We start from the raw sequence: 27609 nt of genomic DNA on the forward strand, positions 1-27609 counted from the left end.
GGATTCATGTGGGCATAACTCTGCTCCACCCCTCGACTCCATGTGGGCTTCTGCACAGCTCCATCATGCTGGGATTCCCAGCACCTCCTTCATTCATTGCCAATCAAAATATGGAGCAGCATTTGAATCCTATTCAATTTGAATTTAAAGAGTCAATCCATTTTGAGGAGTAGGACTGGCAACTTAATATTCCAGGATACATTTGTTTTAGATGTGATAGATCAGGGGGTAAAAAAGGGGGAGGAGTTGCTCTGCTTGTTAAGGAGGACATTACTGCCGTGAAGTGGCAGGATGGTCTGGAGGGATCGTCCAGTGAAGCTGTTTGGGTGGAATTGAGGGGTGAAGGAGGCATGAGGGTGCTAATAGGGGTGTATTACAGACCACCAAATTGGCCAAGAAAATTAGAGGAACACATTTGTAGGGAGATAACGTATATGTGTGAGAATCCATAAGGTAGTGATCATGGGAGATTTTAACTTCCCTCACATTGACCATATAAATCAGATGTAGAGAGGATGAGCAAATGTAGGTTCTTGGGAGTCACTATCTCGAAAGATCTTTCCTGGAACCAACACACCAATGGCATCATGAAGAAACCCTCTACTTCCTCAGGAGTTTGCGGAGGAGCTAGTGGAGTTGTTCAAGTGAACCGGTACAGACTTGAAGGGCCGACATGGCCTGTTTCCGTGCTGTAAACTGTTATATGGTTATGGTTATTAGTCTAGCTAAATGCAGCAGAAAGATACTGTAGGCAATAGGTCTGGGTTGTGAGGTGAAATGTAGCTCTGTTCAGTTGTTCCAAACTCAGTAGAGGAACTACATTGTGACACTTCAAATTGCATAGTACATTGCACATAAAAAAAAAATTAGCATTACAATCTCCTCCAGCTGTCTGTGAGAAACTGTGTGTTCAGAATCATAACTATGAGATAGGTGGCTGCCAAGAGCAAGCCTGCTATTTCATTTCAGTGCCATAACTTGATGGGCTGGTCATGTGGATTGGAAGCAAATACGGTAATCTTCTTGGCTGAAAATTGATGTTTGACATTTAATGAGGAATTCTGGTCATGCTAGATTCAGGCATTGAGCCAGTATGCATAGCTCTAGGTATAAAAAAAATTAAATTAATATTATAAACGACACAAACAAGATTAAAAATTGCATAAACCAAAATAGAGAAATAAGCAAAAGTTGATGTTTAATAACAAATGTACAAGGTACATTATATGGCGAGCTCTCCACTGGCCACCGTGACAGAGGTGCACCAAAGAAAAGGTACAAGGACTGCCTAAAGAAATCTCTTGGTGCCTGCCACATTGACCACCGCCAGTGGGCTGATAACGCCTCAAACCGTGCATCTTGGCGCCTCACAGTTTGGCGGGCAGCAACCTCCTTTGAAGAAGACCGCAGAGCCCACCTCACTGACAAAAGGCAAAGGAGGAAAAACCCAACACCCAACCCCAACCAACCAATTTTCCCCTGCAACCGCTGCAATCGTGTCTGCCTGTCCCGCATCGGACTTGTCAGCCACAAACGAGCCTGCAGCTGACGTGGACTTTTTACCCCCTCCATAAATCTTCGTCCGCGAAGCCAAGCCAAAGAAAAGAAGACAAGGTAAATCATTCTTCATGTGTCTAATCAGGCAGTTTGAGAGATCATTCACTCTTATAATGTTGGTTATTGGAACAGAAACATTCTGCATAATTTTGCAAATAGTTGGCCCTTGATTGAGAATATTCCTAATGATACCATAGAGTCGTAGTGTTCCAGGAAACCAATCAGCATTCAAGGATTCTGGCTCATATCATGGTTTTCTGGGGTCCACACCTGCTGGGGTCCAAGGATACTTTATGGTCTTTGTTCTGTTTTTTTCTCAAGATTTCAACAAATATTCTGCCGTGATCTCTCAAGACATGCCATGGGGATGCGCTATAGATATATTACATGAGATTTCAGGTTTCATATTTATTGTCAGAGTACATACATGGCATTACATGCAATCCTGAGGTTCCTTTTCTTGCAGGTGAAGCAGTATTACCATGTAAACAACGAAATAAATCTATACACTAAAACACCCTGTTTCTATATCCCCATTTCCTAAAAAGCATAATTGATATCAGAGTGTGTGACTAAAGTCCAGCAACCTGATTCTGCCACCACTCTGTCCATAACATAGAAGGGCTTTAGTTCTTATGGACAACATCAGTGGAACATAATTGGGATAGAAATCTTTGAGAGGTTAAAATGTCCCTACCTTGTCAATGTTTCTTTCTACAGGCTTGGCATCATTGGGGGGGGGAGGGGGGGCAGCATTCGTCAGCCATGCCCCTCAAATGAGTTATTGTGTCCTCCTCACCTACCCACAGTTCTAACATCACGAGGGGGTTGCGGACCATACTGGGAATGCCATCAAAGGGGATATCACCAAAATGAATTATGCAGTTTTGTCTCCATGCACTCTAAGCATGCCCGTCAGTCTGAAATGCTGGAGGGAGGGCCCAGTGGACCGAGAAGGTCTATGGCAGGTATGGTACCTGCTACCCCCATCCCCGGCTGAATGAGTTCTTGATAGGCAGTTTGTACCTCCTCGGGGTTATCCTAATGCCCCCCCCCCACCCGATTAGATGCCAATTCTGCTTCTACCCCATAGATACATTACATATCCATAAAAAGACAATAAAGAAACAGTGGAGAATTTCAAAGCTTTCTCATTCATAGTATATTATAAAAGTAACTGGTGTTCTGAGATTGTCATAGTTGCACTTGGCAAGAAAGGACACTATTGAGCTTTAAACTAAATAATTTTAAATATTTGTAACACTATACAAGGCACTCTTGGCAGTATTTCTAAATATTAAGAATCATGCATTTCAAAATATCTGTGTCTCTTTTCATAAACACATATTTATACACATTTGCAATGCTCTGAGGAAAGAAGGGAGAATTTTGATCTGCCAGCACACATACATTGGGCCTCCCCCTGTGTTGTAAGATCCAATGATTCAACAGAAACTCATCTGAATTCCTCATAAAATAGACACAAAGATTTTATATATTTCCTTATGGCACAGAAGGATGCTATTTTTCCCATCAAATCTATGCTGGCTGTCAGAGCAATCCTATTAATCATTTGACCTTTGTAACTCCACCATGATTCTCCTACCTTCCACCTACACTCTGGGTAGAGTAGACAATTTATATACTAACCAGCATGTCTTAGAGATGTGTGAAGAAGTGGAGCAGTTTAGTTTCAGAACAGCTAGCTTTTTATATGAAGACGTTGCTAGTTGCATCTCCGCATCAGTTCCAAGGTAGGGACATTTTAACCTCTCAAGGAATTTTATCCCAATTATGTTCCACTGATGTTGTCCATAAGAACTAAAGCCCTTCTATGTTATGGACAGAGTGGTGGCAGAATCAGGTTGCCGGACTTTAGTCACACACTCTGAGATTTGGAATCAATCAATCATTACTTGTGTGATTGATATCATGACTGCTGCCAAATTATAGAAACCCTGTAGCGTTGCACCTACATAGCGTGGCTCACCAATGCAGCGAGCGAACCGACCCCAGTATTCATGGACAGGAAAGCAACCAGCGACATCTAACGGGATTTTAGATGCGGGGAGACCCTCTCACCAAAAGCCCACATTACTTCTGCCCCACCGGACGCGGGGAGGTAAAGGTGTTTGAATCACGAGTTTTGGTTTTGAGTAAAGAAGTTTGTGCTGAGACATCGCTGGACTTGGCTTGTTTCTTTCACACTTCTCACTCAACACAGCCAACCTCTATGGCTTGTTGTGGCGCACTGCCGTATTGGTGACCACGATGGTTCAAAAGTGTTTGAACCCGAAATAATAATGAGTGACGCAAATGCAGTTTCCCTGAAGCTACCATTATTCTGGACGTCTCAGCCACTGGTATGGTTTCAGCAGCCAGAGACCCAATTCAGGGTCAGGAACATTCTTGCAAATAAAACTAAGTATTACTATGTAATGGATGCGCTCGACAAAGAAACAACGGGCCGAATAATCAATTTTCTACAGCAGCCTCCAGAAAACAATAGGTATGAAATGCTCAAGGGTCCTGTTGTTAGAGATATTTGGCCTATCACGCTGCCAACTGGCCACACATTTGCTCCATGTGGACGGTCTGGGTGACCGGGTGCCATCAGTGTTGATGGCAGGTGGCCATAGACCAGGTCTGTTTTTTGAAAAACTCTTTCTAGGGCAGATCCCCGAAGATATCCACCTCCTCCTTTCAGATGAGGACTTCACAGATTCACGAATGGTAGCCGCATATGCAGACATTCTTTGGCACGTAAAGCAACATGTTCAGCCAGTGCTAAAGTTAGTACAATGTCTCATCCAAGGACACAATTTCAAGGCACCCCAGCAGATCCAACAACCAGTGATGGCAACAATTCCAGTTGGTGTTTCTACCACCAAAGGTTGGGATCCGGAACCTACAGATGCCGATCACTGTGCTCGTTTCTGGGAAATGAGCAGGCCAGCCATCGCTAATGGTAATGGCGGCTGGCCACCAGGATAGCCTCCTGTATGTCTGGGACAGATATTCTGGGAGCAGGTTCCTAGTTGCCACGCTCCCTCAGGCCATCATATGAGGGCAAGAAAGGCTGGACCGGACCTCAAGGGGGCCAACATCAGCACCATCTGGACCTATGGTATGCAAACCATCCTATTACAATTTGGTGCCAGCCATTTCAATGGACATTTAACTTGGCCACAATTGTTGGGTGAGGATTTCCTCTGTGTGCGTGGTTTGTTAGTGAACTTAAAAGGACGATGGCTGGTCAACGCAAAAACATTTCAGACTTTTCACCCACGGGATGATAAAATTGTCAGCCCCACATCTGGACTTGGTAATGTACTCAAGTAACAAATTTGCCAGTGTATTTTCACAATTTCCTTCCATCATCACACCACAGTTTTAATGGCAAAACCCAAACATGGTATGATGCATTTCATCCCCACACAAGGACTTCCCCTACATGTCCAGGCCTGTAGGCTACCACCTGGACAAGCTCTGACTTGCAAAGGATTAGTTTCAAAGGATGGAGGAAATGGGGATTGTACAGCGGTCGGACAGCCCGTGGGCTTCTCCACTTCATATGGATCCTAAATCTACGGGAGGATGGAGACCATGTGGGGACTATAGGAGGTTCAATGATGCAACCATCCCTGATAGATATCTGATTTCCTCACATACAAGATTTTACAGCGAACTTACAAGAACCATGTATATTCTTGAAAATTGATCTGGTCAGAGGATGTCATCAGGTTCCAGTTAACCCAGCACATATTCCAAAGATGGCCATCATCACCTCATTTGGCCTCTTTGAGTTCATTCGAATGCCTTTTGATCCGAAAAATGTGGCACAAACCTTCCAGCGTCTCATGGATATGATGGGGCATGGTTTGGATTTTCTATTCCTCTATTTAGTTGATACCTTGGTAGCCAGCCAGACCCACGAGGAACACCTGGCACACCTGTAACTGTCTTGATTATTTTGGACTCAAAATCATCCTGGCAAAGTGACAGTTTGGGTTGTTAACTATTGATTTTCTAGGACATTGTATCAACCACCATAGTGCCATACCATTACCATCTAAGGTGAAAGCCATCTGACAATTGATAGGCCTGACACAGTTAAAGGCCTACAGGAATTTGTTGGTATGGTTAATTTCTACCACCAGTTCATTCCATCTGTGGCCTGGATCATGTGACCTCTTTTTACCCTGTTGTCGACCAAATTCAAAGAGGTCGAGTGGTCAGATGAGACAACGAAGGTTTTCAGTGTAACCAAAAATACCGTGGTCAAAGCTACACTCCTTGTCCACTCATGAGTAGATGTCCCTACAGCCCTCACAGTGGATGCCTTTGAAGCGGCAGTAGGCGGTATTCTGGAGCAGTTGGTTGACGGCCAATGAAGGCCACTAGCTTTTTTTCAGCCAGCAGCTGCAACCCCTGGAGATGAAATACAGTGTGTTTGACAGGGAGTTGCTGGCACTCTATCTGGTAATCCGGCCTTTTCAGTATTTTTCTTGAGAATAGGGAGTAAATCTTCACGGATCACAAACCCCTGACCTTCGCATTTGCTGAAATCTGCTCACTAGCAACGTCACCTGTTGTACATATTTGAATTCTCCACTAAAAACAAGCACAGCTCGAGGAAAAGCAACAGGGTCACCAACGCATTTTCGTGGACTGCAACCCAGTCAGTTTGGACCTTGTTGCTGGGAGTGGACTTTGCCGCATTAGCAAAAGCACAACAACAGGACAAGGAGATATATACATATGACACTGTGATTACTGGACTCCGCTCAGAGGACGTGCCCATTGGACCAAGGGCCATTAAAGTTCTATGTGACATTTCAACTGGACAACCCTATCCATTCATTCCTGTTGCCTGGAGATGCTAAGTTTTCGACACTTGCACGGGTTCAATCCGGGAAACTGTCAAAATAATTTCCAGTCGCTTTGTGTGGTATGGATTCCAGAAACAGGTGAGGCACTGGGCCAGAACATTCACCCACTGCTTAGCCTCCAAGATATAAAGGCATGTAAAGGTACTGTTTCATCCTTTTCAGCTAACACATAGGAGGTTTGAGCATGTGCTCAGAGGATCAAAGTACCTGTTTATAATGGTGGACAGATTTACCAGGTGGCCTGAGGCAGTTCCCATAGCAGACATGATGGCGAAGACGTGTGCCCAGACATTCATTGCAACCTGAGTTGCACGATTGGGTCTCCCTGCCGACATTACTTCAGAACGAGGAGTTCAATTCGCGTCAACCAAATGATCTTTGGTAGTGCAGCTGCTGGGAACTCAGCTTCACTGGACGACGCCATACTACCCACAGTCCAATGGCCTTGTGGAATGGTTCCACAGGCACCTAAAATCGGCCATGATGACATGCTTCTGAAACTGACTGGGTGGCCAATGTCCCCTGGGTCCTTCTTGGCATTCACACAGCACCCAAAGAAGATTTGGCAGCGTCTTCGGCTGAACTGGTCTTTGGCATTATGCTTACGGTACCGGGAGAATTCATTCCAGCATTGCGCAAGAAAGTGGACGCACCAACGGAGATCCCCACAAACGTCAGGAAGAGGCTAGGGAATTTAGCCCCAATACCCACACCACATTATTGTATGTACATGACGACCTGCAATGTGGTACATTTGTGTTTGTCCGCAGAGGACCACACAGAACACCCCTGCAACAGTCACATAAAGAACCTTATAAAATAATTTGGCACAACAGGATGGCCTGCGTCTTGGACATTAGAGGCTGGGCAGAAACTTTCCTGCCTCAAGCTGGAACACCTCGATATTGAACAGCCGGTTATGTTTCCGACCCCTCACAAATGAGGCAGACCTTGTAAAAGGGCAATTGAGTGACCACTGATGCTGGTTCTGGGAGGGTCATGGAGCGTCGTGCCTACATCTAGGCAGCAACCGGCCCCAACAGTTGCAGACGGGAAAGCAACCAGCGGCATCTAGCAGGGCAAGCCTCACATTGGAAACCCATGTTACTTCCACCCCACCAGATTTAGGGGTTAAGCAGAAAGGGCACAGGTGTTTGCATCATGAGTTTTGGTTTTGAGTAAAGGAGTTCGCACTGCGACATCGCTGGACTCAGCTTGTTTCGTTCACACTTCTCGCTCAACACAGCCAACCTCCATTGCTTATTGTGGCACACAGCCATAACCCTCAATTATAGCTCTGAGTGTGGACCTTTCCAATCTGTATGCACTTGATTCAAGAGCTGTTTCCAAGCAGCTCTCATGTAGTTCTTGAGTGCCCGTAGTTGTATCTTATCTGGGGACCTTTAATAGAATTTGATACATTGGTTTCTGCAATTTCTGTGATGTTATTACTGAAGAAGACGGAAATGCAAATGGATACAATTATTTGTTGCTTTATATCAGGGAAAATACCATGAAATTGTCGCTGTTGCAGTGTTTCAAAGTCACAGTTCTCTCAAGGCCTTTTCTGGGAAATGTCACATCTTCCCATCGATCATCCAGTCTCTGTCCCTCATGGAATCACCCACTAGAATTCCTTACTACCAGTGCAACATCTCAACCAAAACAAGGTATCATCTGCTTTCATTAATATAAGGAAAATATCCTATTTTGAAGATCAGGGGCTTCTGAAGTATCTAGGTCAATATCTACAGAGAAGGCACACCAATGTCTCTATTTCTAGGGTGATTGCAGACATGGAACACTCTCTCAAACCTCTACAGTTGCACTGACTGGTTGTATCATGGTTTGGTTTAGTAATTCAGGTGCCCGGAAATACAGAAGGTAGCAAACATAGCCAGGTACTCTGCCCTTCTTTCATCTGAAGACATTAATTTATGTTTAATTATAAACTACTTTAGTCACACACACTTTGGATCACGAGGGCATCAGAAGAGGAGGGAATGACTTAGCAGAGAGATGAATGGTAGAGAGACAGTTTAAAAAGAGTGCGGAAGACAAAGGATTACGCAGTGTTGATTTGTGGAAGTGAATACTTGAGATAATTGGCAGGGACAAATAGAGGAGGGGTAGCTAAAGAGGAGTGGCATGTGTGTGTGTATGTGTGTGTGCGTGTGTGAGGGAGGGGAGCTTTGATGCTTTGGCTCAAGAGGCTTCGGCAAGCTGAAGGAGAGTGTGCTTCCTGTGAGGTAAGGCTGGTAAGTTTCTTTAATTCACTTAGGAGTAGGTAATGGAGGCAGTCCAGTGCTCCGATTGTAGGATGTGGGAAGCCATGGACAATGGGATTGTTCCTGATATCTGCATCTGCAAAAGGTACATCCAGCTGCAGCTACTAACAACCAAGTTAAGGAGCTGGAGCTGGATGACCTTCAGATCTTAAGGGAGGCAGAGATAGTGATAGAAAGGAGTTTCAGCAGGCTGTCAACCCCTACAAGTCCGGAGACAGGTAACTGGGTGGCTGTCAGGAGAGGGAAGGAGAAGAGGCAGAAAGAGCAGAGCACCCCTGTGGCCATTCTTCTCAACAGGTATACTGTTTTAGATACTGTTAGGGGGACAATCTACCTGGGATAAATTGAGGTGATTACGTGTCCGGCCCAGAGGCTGGCCCCTCGGCTCAGAAGGGAAGGGGGAGATGAGGAGAGCTATGCCAGTTGGGGACACATTGGTTAGGAGAGCAGATAGGAGGTTTTGTGAACAAGTGCAAGGCTCCCAGATGGTATATTGCCTCTCAGGTGCCAGGGTCAGGGATGTCTCTGATTGAGCTCATAGGATTCTGGAGTGGGAGGGTGAGCTGCCACATGTCTTGGTCCGCATGACATAGAAAGGAGTAGGGATAAGGTCCTGAAGATGGAATAGAGGGAGTTCAGAAATAAGTTGAAAAACAGGACCTCAAGGGTGGTAATCTCAGGAATGCTGCCTGTGCTGCGCGCCAGAGAGGGTAGGAACAGGAAGTTGTGGCAGATGAATGCTTAGCTGAAGAGTTGGTGCCAGGAGCATGGGTTCAGATTTATGGATCTTTGGGATCTCTTCTGGGAAAGGTCTGACCTGCACAAAAAGGACAGACTGCACCTGAACTAGAGGGGGGAACCAATAGCCTGGCAGGCAGGTTTTCTAGAGCAGTTGTTTAAACCCTCTTCAACTGCTCTAGAAAACCTGCCTGCCAGGCTATTGGTTTGGCCAGGGAGGAGAGGATCAGAATGTGAGTGCAAAGTTACGGTAGAAGGACATAAGCCTGATGCTATGTGCTCTGAATTGGTGAGGAAGGACAGACGGGGGACAAAACATAATGGTAGCCAGTTAGAGGGTTTGAAATGTGATTATTTCAATGCTAGAATTAGAAGGAATAAAGGGGATGAACTTCGAGCATGGTTCCATACGTGGAACTACAACATTGTGGCCATTACTGAAACTTGGCTGGAGGAAGGGCAGGATTGGCTGATGCAGGTAACTGGGTTTAGGTGTTTTAAAGAGAATAGGATGTGAGGTAGAAAAAGGATAGGGGGAGTATCATGGCGATAGAAAGGGAGGTTGCTTCAGGAGTGTCCATTATACAGTGTGGGTGGAAGTCAGAAATAGGAGAGGTCCTTACTCTGTGCTGGGTGTAGTCTATAGGCCCCAAATAGCCCTCTGGACACTGAAGAGCAGATAAGCAGACTGATTTTTGCAATGTTGTGGGAAATACACGATTGTAGATAAGGGTGATTTTAATTTCCCTCATATTGACTGGCATCTACTAACTGCAAGAGGGATAGATGGGGCTGAATTTGTCAGGTGTGTACTACAAGAAGGATTACTGACATAGTATAAGAGGCCGGCTGACTAGAGGAGAGGCCATACTGGATCTGGTACTGGATAATGAACCTGGTCAGGCGGCGGACCTCTCAGTGGGGGAACATTCAGAGAGAGTGACCACAACTCCCCTAGCTTCAACATAGCTATGGAAAAGGATAAAAACAGTCAAATTGGGAAAGTGCTAAACTGGGGAAGGGCTAATTATGAAGTGATGAGGCAGGAACTAGTTAGAATAAATTGGAAACGGATGTTTAAGGGTGAAAGCACTCAAGTAATGTGGAGTAAGTTTAGGGACCACTTGTGCAGGGTTCAAGGTAGGTTTGTCTCAGTGGGACAAGGAAAAGATGGTAGGAAAAGGGAGCCGTGGCTGACCAACAGGTCAGCAACTATTTAAGAGGAAGAAGGAAACATACATTAGATATAGGAAAGAGGAAACAGAAAGGGCTCATGAGGAGTATATGGTCATCAGGAAGGAGCTTAAGAAAAGACGGGAGAGCTTGACGGAAACCTGAGAAGGCCTTGGCCTGTAGGATTAAGGAGAACCCCAAGGTGTTCTATGCATATGTGAAGAACAGAAGGATGAAGAGAATGAATATGGGGCCACTAAAGGATAAAGGAGGCAACATGGAGGCAAAAGAGGTTAGGGAGGTCCTAAATGAATACTTTGCTTCAGATTTCACAAGAGAAACTGTCCTTGATCACGGTGAGGTCAAAATTGAACAGGTGTGTGTGCTGGATAATGTGGAGATTAAAGAAGTTGAAATGTTGGATCTTCTTATAAGCATCAAGATTGAAAAATCTGTAGGGCCAGATGCAATATACCCTAGGCTGCTATGGGAAGTAAGAGATGAGATAGCTGGGGCAGTACCTATGAGCTTTGAATCCTTTTGGCTGCAGGGGAGGTGCTAGAGGACTGAAGAATGGCAAATGTAGTCCCCCTGTTTAAAAATGGTAATAAGGAGAATCCTGGGAATTATAGACCAGTGAGTCTTAAGTCAGTGGAGTGCAAACTATTGGAGAGGATTCTTAAGGATAGGATCTATGAGCATTTGGATAAGTACAGTCTACTCAAGGATAGTCAGCATGGCTTTATGAAGGGAGGGTCATGGCTCAAGAGTCTACTTGAGTTTTTTTGAGGAGGTTGAAAAAAGAAATTGATGACAGTAGGGTGGTAGATGTGGTCGACATGGATTTTATCAAGGCATTTGACAAAGTACTCCCAGGAGACTCATTCAGAAAGTCATGAGGCACGGGGTGTGGAACCTAGTTGAATAAAAAATTGGCTTGTAGGAAGAAAGCAGAGACTATTAGTGGAAGGAAAGTATTCTGCCTGGAAGTTGGTGACTAGTGGACTGTTGCAGGGTTCTGATCTTTGTTATTTTTATAAGTGACCTGGATGAAGAGGCAGAAGGATAGGTAAGTATATTTGCAGATGACATGAAGATTTGAGGGATACTGGATAGAACTGAAGGTTATCAAAGGTTACAAGAGGATATAGACAGGATTCCAAGTAGGGAAAAAAAGTGGCAAATGGATTTCAATCCAGATAAGCATGAGGTGATGCATTTTGGAAGGAGAAGGCTGAGTATAGGGTTAATGGTCGGTTACTTAAGAGAGCAGATGAATAGAGGGACGGGGTTCTAATCCAAACATCCCTCAAGGTTGCCACACTGGTTTAAAGGATAGTTAAGAAGATCTATGTGTGATAGTACAGACCTATCACTAATGTATATAGTTACAGTATCTAGAGTATAATGACGGTGCTTACAACGATTGGCTGAGAGCTTTGCCACGCCTACTGTCTGGGCCTTAAAGGGTTATGTCCCTAGCCAGGTCGGATCATTCCGGACTGGTCGGCCACCTGTGAAGAGCACCTGTCTTTTGCTAATAAAAGCCTTGGTTTGGATCAACAAGTCTTTGGTTCTTTCGACGAGCTCTACACTATGGGATGCTGGGATTCATTAACAGAGGAATTGAATTCAGGAGTATAGATGTCATGTTGCAACTTTACAAATCTCTGGTAAGACCACACTTAGAGTATTGTGTTCAGTTCTGGTCACCTTATTCTAGGAAGGATGTGGAAGCTATGGAGAGGGTGCAGAGGAGATTTACCAGGATGTTGTCTGGTTTGGGAAACAAGACTTATGAGGCAAAGTTAGCAGAGCTGGTACTTTTCTCTTTGGAGTGTTGAATGGTGAGAGGAGATTTGATAGAGGTCTACACGATTATGAGAGGCATAGATGGAGTGGACAGTCAGCACCCAAGGCAGGATCAGCAAACACCAGTGAACATATGTACAAAGTTAAGGGAGGTAAGTTTAGGGGAGACATCAGGGGTAGGTTTTTTTTACGCAGAGTTGAGGGAGCCTGGAATGCCTTGTCAAGGATGATGGTGGAGGCTGAAACATTACAAGACTCTTAGACACATGGATGAAAGGAAAATCGAGGGTTTTAGGGAAGGGAGGGTTTTGTATTTTTTAGGAAGGAATATATGGGTTAGCCCAAAATCGAGGTCCGTAATTTTTGTTACAAAGTACAAGTTTGGCTGCAGCAAATAAGAATTTGGCTGCATATGTACATAGTAAAATGTAGATGGCAATAAATTTATTATCGTTATCTATCACTGAATCAATGCAAATGAATAAGCCTGTTATTTAAAAATTCTTTCTTTGCTTCCCCCATTGAAACATTGAGCCTGCAATCTGAAATAGAATTAAAAAAAGGCATCATAATGTTTCATATGTACAAAATAATTCAATTCAATCTCTGTTTCCTCTTACCATTTTCCTGGTAGATTTAATTTGCAATGCACTGCTGAGAAAAGAGTGTTGAGACAGAGATGGAGAGATGGTGCTAATGTGCAGAGACATTGCCATCTGTATGCTAACACTTGTTAGACTGTGGTCACTGCATTTGCCTTGAAGAAATATAATTTGATTTGAAGTGCCATGGGACATGCTTACAAAGAAAATACTCTACTTGCTCAATGTCTAAAGCTTAATTTTGATGTTTCTCTTTAATAGGTTAGGAATAGCTCCGGCTTTGTATTCTTTATATCAAGATCAGAATATATGGTCATTAACATGTCACAAAATTTGTTGTTTTGTGACAGCATTTCAGCGCAACTATTGCTATAAAAATTATTTTCAAAATAAAAAAATTGAGCAAAGTAAAAGAGGAGAAAGTGAGGTGGTAGCTGTGTTTCGTTATCCATTCAGAGATCTGATAGCAAAGGGGAAGAAGCTGTCCTTGTGCCGTTGGGTGCTCGTCTTCAGGCTCCTGAACCTCCTTCCTGATGGTAGCAGTATGAAGAGGGCATGGCCTGGGTGGTGGGGTCCTTGCAGATAGAGGCTGCTTTCTTAAGTCACCGCTTCTTAAATGTGTTTCCAATGGAATGAAGACCAATGCCCATGATGTCGCTGGCTGAGTTAACAGCTCTCTGGAGCTTGTTCTTGTCCTGTGCATTGGCACCTCCATATCACATGATGCAACCAGTCAAAATGCCCTTCTCAGTACTCCTGTAGAACTTATTGAGTCCCAAATCTCCTCAAAATGTATAGCAGCTACCAAGCCTTCTTCATGAAATAGTGGCCCCAGGACAAAACTTAGAGATGTTAATACCCAGGAATTTGAAGTTCTTGACCCTCTCCACTGCTGACTCCTGGGTCATGTTCTCCTGATTTCCTCCTGAAGTCCACAATCAACTCCATGGGTTTGCTAATTTTGAGTGCAAGATTATTGTTGTGACCTTAATCAATTAGCTGATCCAAATCCCCATTGCTAACAGTGACTCTGCTGGTGTCCATGATGTCATTTAGGAGACAGCATCGAGTCACGCTGCTGAAGATCCAGCTGCGTTGGGTGGGTCACGTCTCCAGAATGGAGGACCATCGCCTTCCCAAGATCGTGTTATATGGCGAGCTTTCCACTGGCCACAGAGGTGCACCAAAGAAGAGGTACAAGGACTGCCTAAAGAAATCTCTTGGTGCCTGCCACATTGACCACCGCCAGTGGGCTGATCTCGCCTCCAACCGTGCATCTTGGCGCCTCACAGTTCGGCGGGCAGCAACCTCCTTTGAAGAAGACCGCAGAGCCCACCTCACTGACAAACGACAAAGGAGGAAAAACCCAACACCCAACCCCAACCAACCAATTTCCCCCTGCAACCGCTGGCAACCGTGTCTGCCTGTCCCGCATCGGACTTGTCAGCCACAAACGAGCCTGCAGCTGACGTGGACATTTACCCCCTCCATAAATCTTCGTCCGCGAAGCCAAGCCAAAGAAGAAGAAAATTAAGGCATATTTCCTCAAATAAAAACAGAAAATGCTCAGCCGTTTAGGTGTATCTGTGGGAAAGAAACCAAGCCAACAGATACACTTCATCAGAGCATACTGTAAGCAAAATTAATTTTGTTGTAATTTATCATGAAAGGATACTGTCCACTTACGCAATTATTTATTGTGGTGCTACACTAGGGAACATGGGCCAGATTCAATTTTTGAATTGCTGATACGAATTCCCCTTCACCATGTTTAACAGCATTATTGGAATATTTTCATTAATTATAGGGATGAGATTCCAGTTATCTGTTGGAAATCCATTCCCCCAGAAACAAAAACTAAAATATATATCCTCACCCCCATATTTGTAGGCTATTGTTAAGTGAAATTTTTTTTGCATCCCTGGTCATGATTTTTCTCAACAATGCATAGGGAAGATACTGATTTAAAATATAGACCTATACACAAGCAAAAGCTTCAATAAACCAATGTTAAAAAGTAGCCCAAGGTATAGAGTACAGAATAATCCATTCTGTTTTCCAGATGCTGCAAGGGCAGCTCATGAATCTTCTTGTAAGTGTTCCCTCTCTTCCTTGAGGCTTGTTCAGGAAGTGAGATGAAGTAGCTCCTTCGGAATATTACACATTCTCTAAAACAACTGCTGCTCAAGCATTAACACACAAACCAATGCATCATTAAGTTAGTTGATGTTGCAGTGTAGATGGGAAAGAAGCAGAGGCAAAACTGTTGCTAAAGGTAGTTTACTCACTCTGATCACTACCCCTGATTACTTCCGTGTCCTGTGTTTCTGAGTTGGAGCCACATAAAATCAATCATATACCTTGCTAACAATATGTTCAACAAATAAAACACAATTTGATTTCTCTTTTTTTGGCAATAAGTAACAGTAAATTTAGGGTGAATACATCTTTCTATCTCGCCTGAATAACACATCCAAATAATTTTGTTTTCTTTGTTTTAAGAATGAAGCAGTATTGCAGATAATATTAAAAATAAATCAACTGCAGGATATTCAAGCTATTATATCTCTATTAATATTACAGCAGTTCAATTTCCAGGACCAACACTGAAAATGTATTGGACAATGTCATGAGAATTTGTTGGATACATTAAGTAAAAATGGTTCAGTATAATCAGCTCTATTACTGATCAACTGATTCATGTTCTTTAGAGATATACAGAGATATGTAAAACTTTCAAGATGCACTGTGAAATTGCCAGCTTGATTCAAAGTGAAATCTTTAGGTGCATCTTTCTTTTATAATTTTTAAAAATTGTGGTAACTTAATGCATACTGTTGTAATTTGTGTTTCTTACACACCTGTTTGGCTTAAAAAGTTCATTTGTCATTGTACTTAAGCATATGACGATAAACAAACCTTAATGAACCTGATCCCTTTCCGGGACCAGATAGCTAAAATCTTATTACCCATTGATTCTCTTTCCAGGACCAGGTATCTAAAATTTTATTACCAAGTCTATTCTGAGTCAGGGGTGTTTTTGGAGATAGTTTCCCCCTTAGTCCCCATCTGGTCATTTATTTTACTCAAAATATTAATGATATGTTTTAACAAGAGGGCTTCTTTCTCACCAGATATTAATTTTGAGTCCCATTTATATATAAAATCCTCTGCTATCTTCTCTCTCACTTTATGCAATTCTATTTTCACCCATGAAGACTTATCTGCTCTCTCGAATAGGGAGGTAAGAAATTTAGCCTGGGTTGCCCAATAATAATTTTTTAAATTTGGGAGTTATAAACCTCCCAGCTCATTTTTTCGTTAATTTTTCTTTGGAAACTCTAATCATGTTATCTTATATATAAATTTTCTGACATGTTTATTTAGTTCCTACAATATCCTTTGAGGCAATGGCATGGGTAGTGTCTGAAAGAGATATTGTACCATTTGAAATATATTCATTTTCACACAATTGACTCTACCAACTATCATTAATAGCAGAACCATTCATTTGTCCAAACCTTTTTCAACCTTTTTAAGGGGATATAATTTAATATTTATAAATTTTGTAACTTATTATCTGTTTTAATCCTTAAGTATTTTATCCCATTTAGCAGCCATTTAAATTGAGTGTTTCTTCGACATTGACTATTGTCCCCACCCATAAGCAGAATAATTTTGCTTTTACCTCAATGTATTTTATAACCTGAGACTTTCCAATACCCTTCCAATTTTGAGTACAATTTCTGTTATGAAGTCACTAGTTCTCTCAAATATATCAATACATCATCTGCAAATAAATTAATCTTATATTCCTGCTGGTTAATGCTAAATGACTTAATGTCTGGATCTCTCTGAATTGCTTTGGCTAATGGTTCTATAGCCAAGATAAAAAGAGCCAGAGATAGTGGATATCCTTCTCTACTGTATCTAGTTAATAGGAATGCTGGAAAAATGTGTACATTAGTTACAACTTTGGCTTTAGGTTTATAATATAATGCCCTAATTCAATTTATAAAAAAATAATCCCTAATCTAAATCTTTCCAGCACTTTAAATAAATAAAATATCCCATTCCACTCTATCAAATGCCTTTTCTGCATCCAGGGCCACAGTTATGCTCAAATCACCTCTTATTTGGGCCAAATGAATTATACAAATCAGCCTTCTTACATTATTAGCAGGCTCTCTTTTGCACAAAGCCTTTTTAATCCATATTTATTAATTTCAGCAAAGATTTTGCCAGTTTGTTTTCCAAGGCTTTCTCGTGACATTGCCCATTGCAAATTCTGTGTTGGTCTTGGAAATTGAACTGCCATAATATTAATTGAGACATGATTTCTTAATTTGAATGCCTTACAATTGAATTATTTCCACTCATGCAACAGCCCAGCAATAATGGCAGAAAGAGCACATCACTCCCCAGACTACCGTCCCACCAACTCAAGTTCCTCCTTCCCTTCTTGTGACAATGCCTACAGATCCTGCAATGGAATTATTATCTACCTCATAATCTGCAGAACTAAATCCATATGAATAATTTGAGATGCCCTTTATGCTAACAACATAGTTTCATCAGTATCTGCAACCACCTGTGGTTGAATGAGTAAAGGTAGCAAGCTTAAAGCGTTTAAGCCGTTAAGAAAATAACATGATGATTTTGTTTGGAAAACAAAGTGCTCTTTTATACTGAAGAGAATAATAACCTGACAATAAATAGTTATGCTTTTATGGTTTATAAAATAATTAAATCAATTAACTAATAAAAGAAAAGTGAAAAGAAATACAACAATGGAAAATGATATCTCAAGAGAAGTATTGAAAGAATTTGGAAAACAAATAAAACTGCAAGACTCCAGAATCTGAAACAAAACAAAACTGTTGAAGGAGAAAAAAGTTAATGTTTCAGTTTGGAGATCCTTCAGCAGAATTGACAAAGACAAAGCAATTTACTAATTAACAAAGAAAATGGGGAGGGGAATATTTGTGTTGGAGTGAACAATTAAAAGTTAATTGTAACATGTCGCTAATTTTATGAACTCTGGTTGATGTTGGTCAATTGGATTATGCATGGCAGACCAGAATGTAGAAATGAGGAAAAAAAGGTTTTTTTTGGGTATTCTTTAAAAAAGACCTCTGTTACTGAATGGGCTCCATGAATTTTTACAATAGGAAGTGAAATACAAAGTTAACAAATCTTAAAGCAAGTTCAAAGGGTGATCATGTTGCAGCTGTACAAAACTTTGGTTGGGCTGCAGTTGGCATATCTAGTTGCCCCATTCTTGAAATTATGTGGAGGCTCTGGAAATGGTACTGTAGTGATTTACCAGGATGTTGCCTGGATGAGGGTATGAGCTATATTGAGAGGTTGGAAAAACTTGGGTTATTTTCTCAGAAGTGTCAGAGGCTGAGAGATAATGTTACAAAAAATCATTAAATGATAAGAGGCATTGATAGGGAAAACAGTCTTAAAATTTCCCCAGGGGAAAAATGTCACATAATAGAGATCATATATTTAAGTTTGAGGGTGAGGAATACAGATCCTGATGTGTGCCTGGAATGGACTACCAGGAGCAGTGGTGCAAGCAGATATACTAGAAACATTTAAAAGTTTTCTTAGTAGATACATAAATATAAAGGGATGTGCCAATATAAATCATACATCATGTTTAATATAGACAAATGTGTCAAATGGCCTGTTATTACACTGCATTGTTTGATGTTCCCTAAGTTTCAAACTAGAAAGTGTTGGATGTGTAATAGCAATAGAAAAATGATTTTATGCTCCAAGTTGTTGAATCAGATTATTTCTAAAAACACTGTTATTTTGACCTTTAAATTCCCTATCCTTTTACAACCTGTAAGGGAATCCCAGTGCAAATGAACACAAATAAAAAAACGTAATCTTAAGTTTTCATGGTTTTTCATTAATCAAACCTGATTATTAGAAAACCATTGTCGCTAAGCTTGTAAATTCTCCACCTCCTTTCTGTGTATTTTTTCTCCTTGCTGAAACAAATAAAGGCAGAATTATGATGCAGAATTTATTGTGACAGTGATGCAGACTTTGAACATCAATCCCACATTTTATTTTCACCATGAGAGATTGGAGTTGAATTTCTTCAGGTGCTTTCCCACCCTTCTTTAATAACCTTGAGAGAAACTGTGGCAAATGTGGACAGATGGTATTCTTGTAACTCACTTCAGCTGCTATTCATTACAGAAGTTCCAGTGTCTGATTTCTATATCAAAGAGCACTTCTGTAAGTCACTAAAATCAAACTAGAAATAAACTGCAAGCAATAAATCTGACATCAGTTACCTAATCATTACTAACTCACTCATTAATCATGGAACAGCAACATGTTCAGAAGGGAGCTTTTAATTGTTTATTTAAATCAATATCTAGTGAAGGAACTGAAATTGATAAATGCATTACATTTATCACAACAGCCTTTTACATTTATGAATCCAGCATGGTTAGCACAATGCTATTACAGTCCAAACCATCAGGGTTCAAGTCCAATGTGGTCTGTAAGGACCTCTCCCCATGTCTGCATGGGTTCCTCCAGGTGCTCCTGTTCCCTTACACCTTTCAAAAATGTACAGGGTTAGTAGGTATTACCTGGTGTTTTTGTGCGACATAGGCTTGTGGGGTGGAAGGGGCCTGTTTCCACACTATGTGTAAATTTAAAGAAAATTGTCCTGCCGTAGCTTGTGTCCATTTTGTATCCTTGTAGATGAAAATCAGAAGTGCATAATCTTTTCTTCTTTTTTGTTTCTCGTTGAGCCATCTCAATTTGGATTATATGAATTAAGATTTCTGCTACCCAGTTTCCATCCACCACATAAATACATGTGAAGTGTTAGGGATCATTCAGCAATTATGTGGAGTGGGGGGGGGGTGGCATAATACAAATGAAAAGTAATCTTCATCTTTTCAAAGAGTACTGTCTACAGAGCACAGGCTATTGGCCCACTTTAAGAGGCCACTCAAGAAAAGTACTCTGCAAACAGACATGGCCGTGAGGCATTTTCATCTGCATCAGCCAAAGGAAGAATATTTATTGGCCAACATCAAACCAGACATGAGATGTTTTCATCTGAGTTACTTTTTCACCTTTGTGATGGAGTTGAAGAAAGCTTCTGGACCAGACTTATTTTGTCATAGCACATCAGACATGGTTATTGGCATATTTGTTCTGTCGATCAATAATTGGGCTATTTCTCCACTCAGAGAGGCAGCCTTCATAACACTAATTTTCCAAGTCAAGGTTTTCTGTCTTCTGAATCTTTTAGATCAGCCATGTGAATTACGTTGTCCAGGGAAAACCCTTTGAATATTCAGACATAGATTATTCAAAGGAACTATATGACAGAATTAAAATATTGAAGAAAATATTACTGCTTGTGTGATGAATAAAGACTGTTTGCATCTATCAGCAACCAATCTCCAGTGGCATTGCCACAGTCACAGTAAGGTGCATGGGAAGCTTAGGCATACAGTATTGTTCCCTTTCTCTTTTTTTCCCCCCTTCTTCCTTACTTTCCTTTTCTTCCCTCTTTTAGTTCTTATACATTATTTTTACATCTTTATATGTAGTTTGTCATCATTCTTTGTTCTTGTTACATCTCTTCATCTCTTTTTCTGTCTTGCAGGAGTTCTGAAAATTCTCGTGCTTTCTCCGGATCCGAGAACAGTCTGTTTTGCTCCCCCGGGATAACTATTTTAAGCACCACTGGATATCTTAACATAAATTTATAGCCTTTTTTCCATAGGATCGATTTTGTTGCGTTAAACTCCTTCCTCTTCTTTAGGAACTTAAAACTTATGTCTGGGTAGAAAATTTTATTTGACCTTTGCACTCCAGTGGTTTTTTGTCTTCTCTAATTTTATTCATTGCCTTCTCCAATATATTTTCTCTTGTCGTGTATCTCAGGAATTTTATTAAAACGGATCTTGGTTTTTGTTGTGACTGTGGTTTTGGGGCTAATGTTCTGTGTGCCCTTTCTATTTCCATTCCTTCCTGCATTTCTGGCATTCCCAGGACTTTTGGGATCCATTCTTTTATAAATTCTTTCATATCTTTGCCTTCTTCATCTTCCTTAAGGCCCACTATCTTTATATTGTTTCACCTACTATAGTTTACCATTATATCCATCTTCTGAGCTAACAACTCCTGTGTTTCTTTAACTTTTTTGTCACTTTCTTCCAATTTTCTTTTTAAGTCGTTCACTTCCATTTCTACCGCCATTACACATTCTTCCACATTTTCTAATCCTTTCCCTACATCTGTTATGACCAGCTCTATTCTACTCACATTTTCTTCTGTACTTTTCATTTTTCTTTTTATTTCACTAAATTCTAGTGTCAGCCATTCTTTTAATGCTTTCATTTGTTCTTGAAATTTTTTTTTATCCATGTACTGTCCATTCATTTTACCTTCTATTCCTCTGTGCAGAGCTTGGTGTTCCTCTTCTGTGTCTGCTCTTGGGTTTGTGTCTTCTATTTCTCTTCCTTGTATCTGTGTCTCTTCTGACTTTCTGTTGAGCTGCTTGTCTCAGTTTGTTGGGTGTTTTTTTTCCATGGTTTCTTCATGTTGGTCCTCTTCCTCTGAGCTGGTTATCTGTTGGGCCTCCTGCTTCTGTTTTTCTTTCTCACCCCTCCCTTTCCCATTGCTTGCTTTATCTTCCAGCTGGGAGCCCTGCCTTCGGGCCTCTCTCAGCTGTTCGTGCTGTGTAGGTTCACTCCACAGCTGTTCCCCCTCCCGTCGGTGTTCTCCTTGTCGTGTGCTTCGCACATGCGTGATTCCTCACACATGCACAGTTGCGCTCCTCTGTTTGGCTCAGTGAGCCATTTTTGCAGTCCCATGGTTGATAGATTGCGAGGGAATGGTCTGAGTCTGAACGGTAAGGATTCGGTTCTGGCTGGAGAGGCTCTGGCAAGAAGAGGCTGAGGTGCTGGTACAGGAGTTAAAGTAAGTAAGAGACACCTGATTCGAGGAACAAAAAGGCTTCATCAGATAGACACAGGTAAGGGCAGGTTTAATTTATATTATATATATTTTCCTCTAGTCAGAGACCATGGGAATGGCAGCCAGGGCAGGAGAATGCTCCTCATGCAGAATGTGGGTCATCATGGAAGCCAGCAGTATCCCTGAAGACTACATCTGCAAGAAGTACCTCCAGCTGCAGCTCCTGACAAACGGAGTTAAGGAATTTGAGCAGGAGTTGGATGAACTTTGGGTCATTTGGAAGACTGACAGGGTGATAGGGTACAGGGATCCTATCACACATAGAAGGCAGGAGGAGGATAGCTGGGTAACAGTCAGGCGAGGGAAAGGGAACAGGCAGGCAGTGCAAAGCACCCTTGTGGCCATTCCCCTCAATAACAAATATACCATTTTGGATATTGTCATGGGGGACAACCTACCAGGGACAAGTCATGGTGGTCAGGTCTTTGGCATTGAGTCTGGTCTCCTGGTTAAGGGAGAAGAGGTAAGCTTGTAATGATAGGGGATTCTATAGTTAAGTGGACAAATAAGAGGTTCTGATGAAGATTGAGATTCCCAGGTCGCATACTGCCTCCTTGGTGCAAGATATCACAGATCGAGTTCAGGAGGGGAGGGTGAGCAGCCAGATGTCATGGTCCATGTACCAACAAATGATGTGGGTATGAAAGATGGTGAGGTCATCAAAAGAGTGTTCAGGGAGTTAGGTTCCAAGATGAAGGACAGGACTTTCAAGGTGTGATCTCAGGATTGAGGCCCATGCCACATGCTAGTGAGTTTAGAACTAAGAGGATAATGCTGCTTAACGTGTGGCTAAAGACATGGTGGAAGAGGGAAGATTATAGGTTTCTGGGTCATTGAGTGAAGGTGGGGCCTGTTCCAACAGGAGAGTTTGCATCTGAACAGGAGGGGGACAAATATCCTTGCAGGAATGCTTTCTAGTGCTGCTCTGGGGTGTTTAAACTAGATTTGAAAGGGGATAAGGGAGTGGAGGAGGGAAAGGATGATGTGCAAATTGCATGCAATGTTAGAAGTCAAAGGGTAGTATGTGGTGCCTCTATTTCAATGTAAGAAGTATTGTAGGAATGCAGATGAGCTTAGAGTGTGGAAATGGCATGTGGAGATATGACATTGTGGTCATTTGTAAAACTTGGTTGTAGGAGGGGCAGGACTGGCAGCTCAATGTTCAAACCTTCAGTTATTTCAGACTCAAATATAAAGAACAGAGGGGATTGGGGGACAGGTGAGTGGGGAGTGACATTGCTCGTCATGGAAAATGTCACAGCTGTTCTCAGACAGGACAGACCAGAGGGCTTGTCTACCAAGGCTGTATGTGTGGAAATGAGAAATTGGAAGTTATGACAGTGGTGAATGTCTGCCAAGCTGCCTGTCTGCCCTCTGGTGAGCCTTGCTGTACTAACATTGGCTGTGCATTATCTCTACTGTTAAGGATACTCCCCTTGGGTATAACTGTGTATAAACCTATTGTCTTTCATTATCGTACTATGACCACCCAATAGTCAGTGAGAATTAGAAAAGCAAATCTCTATAGAGATTGCAGACAGCTGCAGGAAACACAAGTTTGTGATAGTAGATTTTAACTTTCTTGACTGGGACTCCCAAACTGTAAAAGGGCTGGATGGCTTGGAGAGAGTTAAATGTCTTCAGAAATGTTTTCTAAATCAATATATAGAGGTACCAACTAGAGAGAGTACAATACTGGATCTCCTTTTAGGGAATGAGACAGGACAGGTGGCAGAAGTATGTGCAGGGGGACATTTTGGATCCAGTGATTATAATGCCATTAGTTTCAAATTAATTCTGCATAAGGAAACATCTGGTCCTCGGGTTGAGATTTTAAATTGGAGAAAGGCCAATATTGAGAAAATGAGGAAGGATCTAGAATGCGTGGATTGGGATGAGTTGTTTTCAGGCAAGGATGTGTGAAGTTGGTGGAGGACTTTCAAAGGTGAAATTTTGAGAGTTCAAAGTTTGTATGCTCCTGTCAGGATTAAAGGCAAAGTTAACAGGCATAGGGAACCTTGGTTTTCAAGGGACATTTTGGATCTGGTTCGTAAGAAGAGGTATATAGCATATATAAGCAACATGGAGCAAATGAGGTATGAAAAGTGTATAGAGAATGCAAGAAAAAACTCAAGAAATAATTCAGAAAGGCTAAAAGAAGACATGAGCATGCTTTGGCAGACAATGCGAAGGAAAATCCTCAGACTTTCTGCAGGTATATTAAGAGCAAAAAGATAGTAAGGGACAAAATTGGACCCCTTGAAGATCGGAATGGTTGGCTATGTATGGAGCAAAAAAAGATGGGGAGATCTTAAATGTTTTTGCATTAGTATTTACTCAGGAAACTTGCATAGAGACAAGAAAAGTGAGGAAAATCAGCAGTGAAGTCATGGAACAGATACAGATTAAAGAGGAGGAGGTGCTTGTTATCTTGAAGCAAATATTTAAAATGTCATGAGCAACAGGGATGGTGCCAGAGGATTGGCGAATTGTGCATGTTGTCCAGTTCTATAAAAATGGTTCAAGGAGTAAACTGAGCAATTATCGGCCTGTATGTTTGATATCAGTGGTGGGGAAACTAATGGAAAGTGTTCTTAGAGATGGTGTGTATATAATTATCTGTATATTCATGGTATGATTAGGGTACAGTCAACATGGATTTATGCATGGAAGGTTATGTTTGATAAATCTTATTGAATTTTTTTTAAAGAAGTTACCAGGAAAATTGATGAGGGTAAGGTAGTGGATGTTGTCTATCTGGACTTCAGTAAGACGTTTGACAAGGTACCACACAGGTTAGTTAGGAAGGTTCAATGGTTAGGTGTGATTATTGAAGTGGTAAAATTGATTCAACAGTGGCTGGATGGGAAATGTCTGAGAGTTGTGTTGGAGGCTGGTGACTAGTAATGTGCCTCAAGGATCTGTACTGGGTCTATTTTTGTTTGTTATATACATTAAAGATGTAGATGATGGGGTGGTAAATTGGATTAGTAAGTATGCATATGATATTAAGATAGGTGTTGTGGATAATGAAGAAGGCTTTCAAAGCTTACAGAGAGATTTGGGCAAGTTAGAAGAGTGGGCTGAAAGTTGGCAAATGGAGTTTAATGCTGACAAATGTGAGGTGCTACATTTTGGTAGGACTAATCAAAACAGGACATATATGGTAAATGGTAGGATGTTAACGAATGCAATTGAACAGAGATAATAATGGTACACTGTTCCCTAAAAGTGGAATCTCTTCTTTAATATTTTATTGATAATTTATGAGGGTGGGGTGGGGCAGAGACAGTCACAGAGCCGAGCAGTCCAGTGAGGAGTCCAGTAACTGAGACACGCAGCCAGGAGGGCAGCAAAGATGGGAAGTCACCACCGACTCTACCCCCAACCCGACTATCTATGGGTCCCAAGCAAAGACGAGCACAGCAAACCACACCAAGGCAGTCCAAAAGAGAAAGAAGACCACCTGAATGCTTTAAGGACTATCTGCCCTGATTATTATTATATTTTTTTTGAAGACTTTATTTAAAATTTTATAACATGAATACAATAAAGAATTACATTTAAAGAAAAATAGAAAACAAAATTAAAAAGGTATGATTACAATATGACATCAGAAAACTACACAAAATAACCCCCCCCCGTTAATTGTAACACAATATTAATAGTCTAACTTAAAATTAGTCCAACCCTCCCCCCAAAATAAAGAGTGAAGAGTTAATAAAGTTGACAATATTATATATGAAAAAAAATACCCACTTACAAGAGATAAAACTTAACCTAAAAAAATTCTAACAAAAAAAAAATTGTCAATACTAAAATGTCACGCTTAAACATATATTTAGATCAAACTTAAATGCATATAATTAGGAAACGGAGTCTACTTTAACTTATAAAAAACATCTTATCCTGAATTGAAAAAGATATCCTTTCCATAGTCAAACAAAATTTCATTTCCAAATACCACTTATCTAAAGTTAGTATATTTCTATCTTTCCAAGTAAGTGCTATACATTTCTTAGCCACAACTAAAGCTAAATAAATAAATGAAATCTGATAATCCTCTAAACCTAAATTGATTAATGATTGCATGTTCCCTAATAAAAATATATCGGGATCTAATACAAGATGGATATTATATAAACTGTTAAAAACAGATTGAATACCTTTCCAAAACTGTTGCAATTGATCACAAAGCCAAACAGTATGCAAAAAAGTATTGGCCATCTGATCACATTGAAAACAAGAATCCAACTTGCTAAAACCAAATTTTTTTTAATTTCTCCGGCGTTAAATATAGCTGATGAATAAAATTATAATTAATCATCGCTAGTCTAGCATTAATTAATTTCTGAATACTATTCTGACAAATTTCCATCCAAGCTTCTTCAGCTATTTTATGTCCTAAATCTTTTTCCCATTTCAACTTATCTTTATCCCAGTCTTTTTTACTATCAATTTCTTGTAAAATACAATACAAATCAGATATATATCCCTTTTTTGGTATTGAAAGTACATATTCTTCAAAACTAGATTCAGGCAATAAAATCATATGTCGACCACATAACTGTTTTACAAAAGATCTTAATTGATAATATACAAATATAGAATTTCCACTAATACCATATTTCCTTTGTAATTCATCAAAGGAACAAAAACAACCCTCAGAAAAACAATCAGATAAATTTTTAATTCCCTTCTTTTCCCATTGTTTCAAAGTGGCATTGGAGACCATAAAAGGAACAAGATGATTATTATATAATGGCAATCTTCCAGAATATATATTTTTAAGTCCCAATTTTTTAAGTTTACTTGTCCATAAATTCAATAAATGTTTCAATATTGGCACATCATAAGTTCGTAATAAATTTTTATTCCATCGAAACAAAAACTCATGAGGAAATTTTTCTAAAATAACCGCCATTTCTATCTTTACCCAACTAGGTGGGTCGTCCATATTCATTAATGCACTAAGAAATTTGAATTGAGCTGCTTCATAATAATGCTGAAAATTTGGTAATCTTAAACCTCCAAATTGAAAATCCCACATCAATTTTCTCATTGCTACTCTTTGAAATTTTCCCTTCCATAAGAATTCTCTAATCGCTTTATATAAATCCTTAAAAAAAACTTAAAAAAAATAAGGAATTGATTGAAACAAATATTGTATTCTAGGAAAAATATTCATTTTTATGGTATTAATCCTCCCTAGTAAACCCAAAGGTTCATCCCTCCACCTAATCAAATCTAATTTAATCCTTTTTATTAAAGGAAAATAATTAATTGAATATAATTCTTGAAATTCCGTATTAACATTAATTCCTAAATATTTAATTTGTGTAGTCCACTTCAAATTTGTAATATTTTTTATATACTGAATAATCACCTTTACAAATTGGTAAAATTTCACTTTTAGCCCAATTTACTTTGTAACCAGATAATTGGCCATAAATTTCTAAACATTCTTGAATTGCAGGTAAAGAAATATCCGGATCCACCAAATATAGTAAAACA

Source organism: Narcine bancroftii, chromosome 2, assembly GCF_036971445.1.
Source record: "Narcine bancroftii isolate sNarBan1 chromosome 2, sNarBan1.hap1, whole genome shotgun sequence".
Classification (NCBI taxonomy): Eukaryota; Metazoa; Chordata; class Chondrichthyes; order Torpediniformes; family Narcinidae; genus Narcine; species Narcine bancroftii.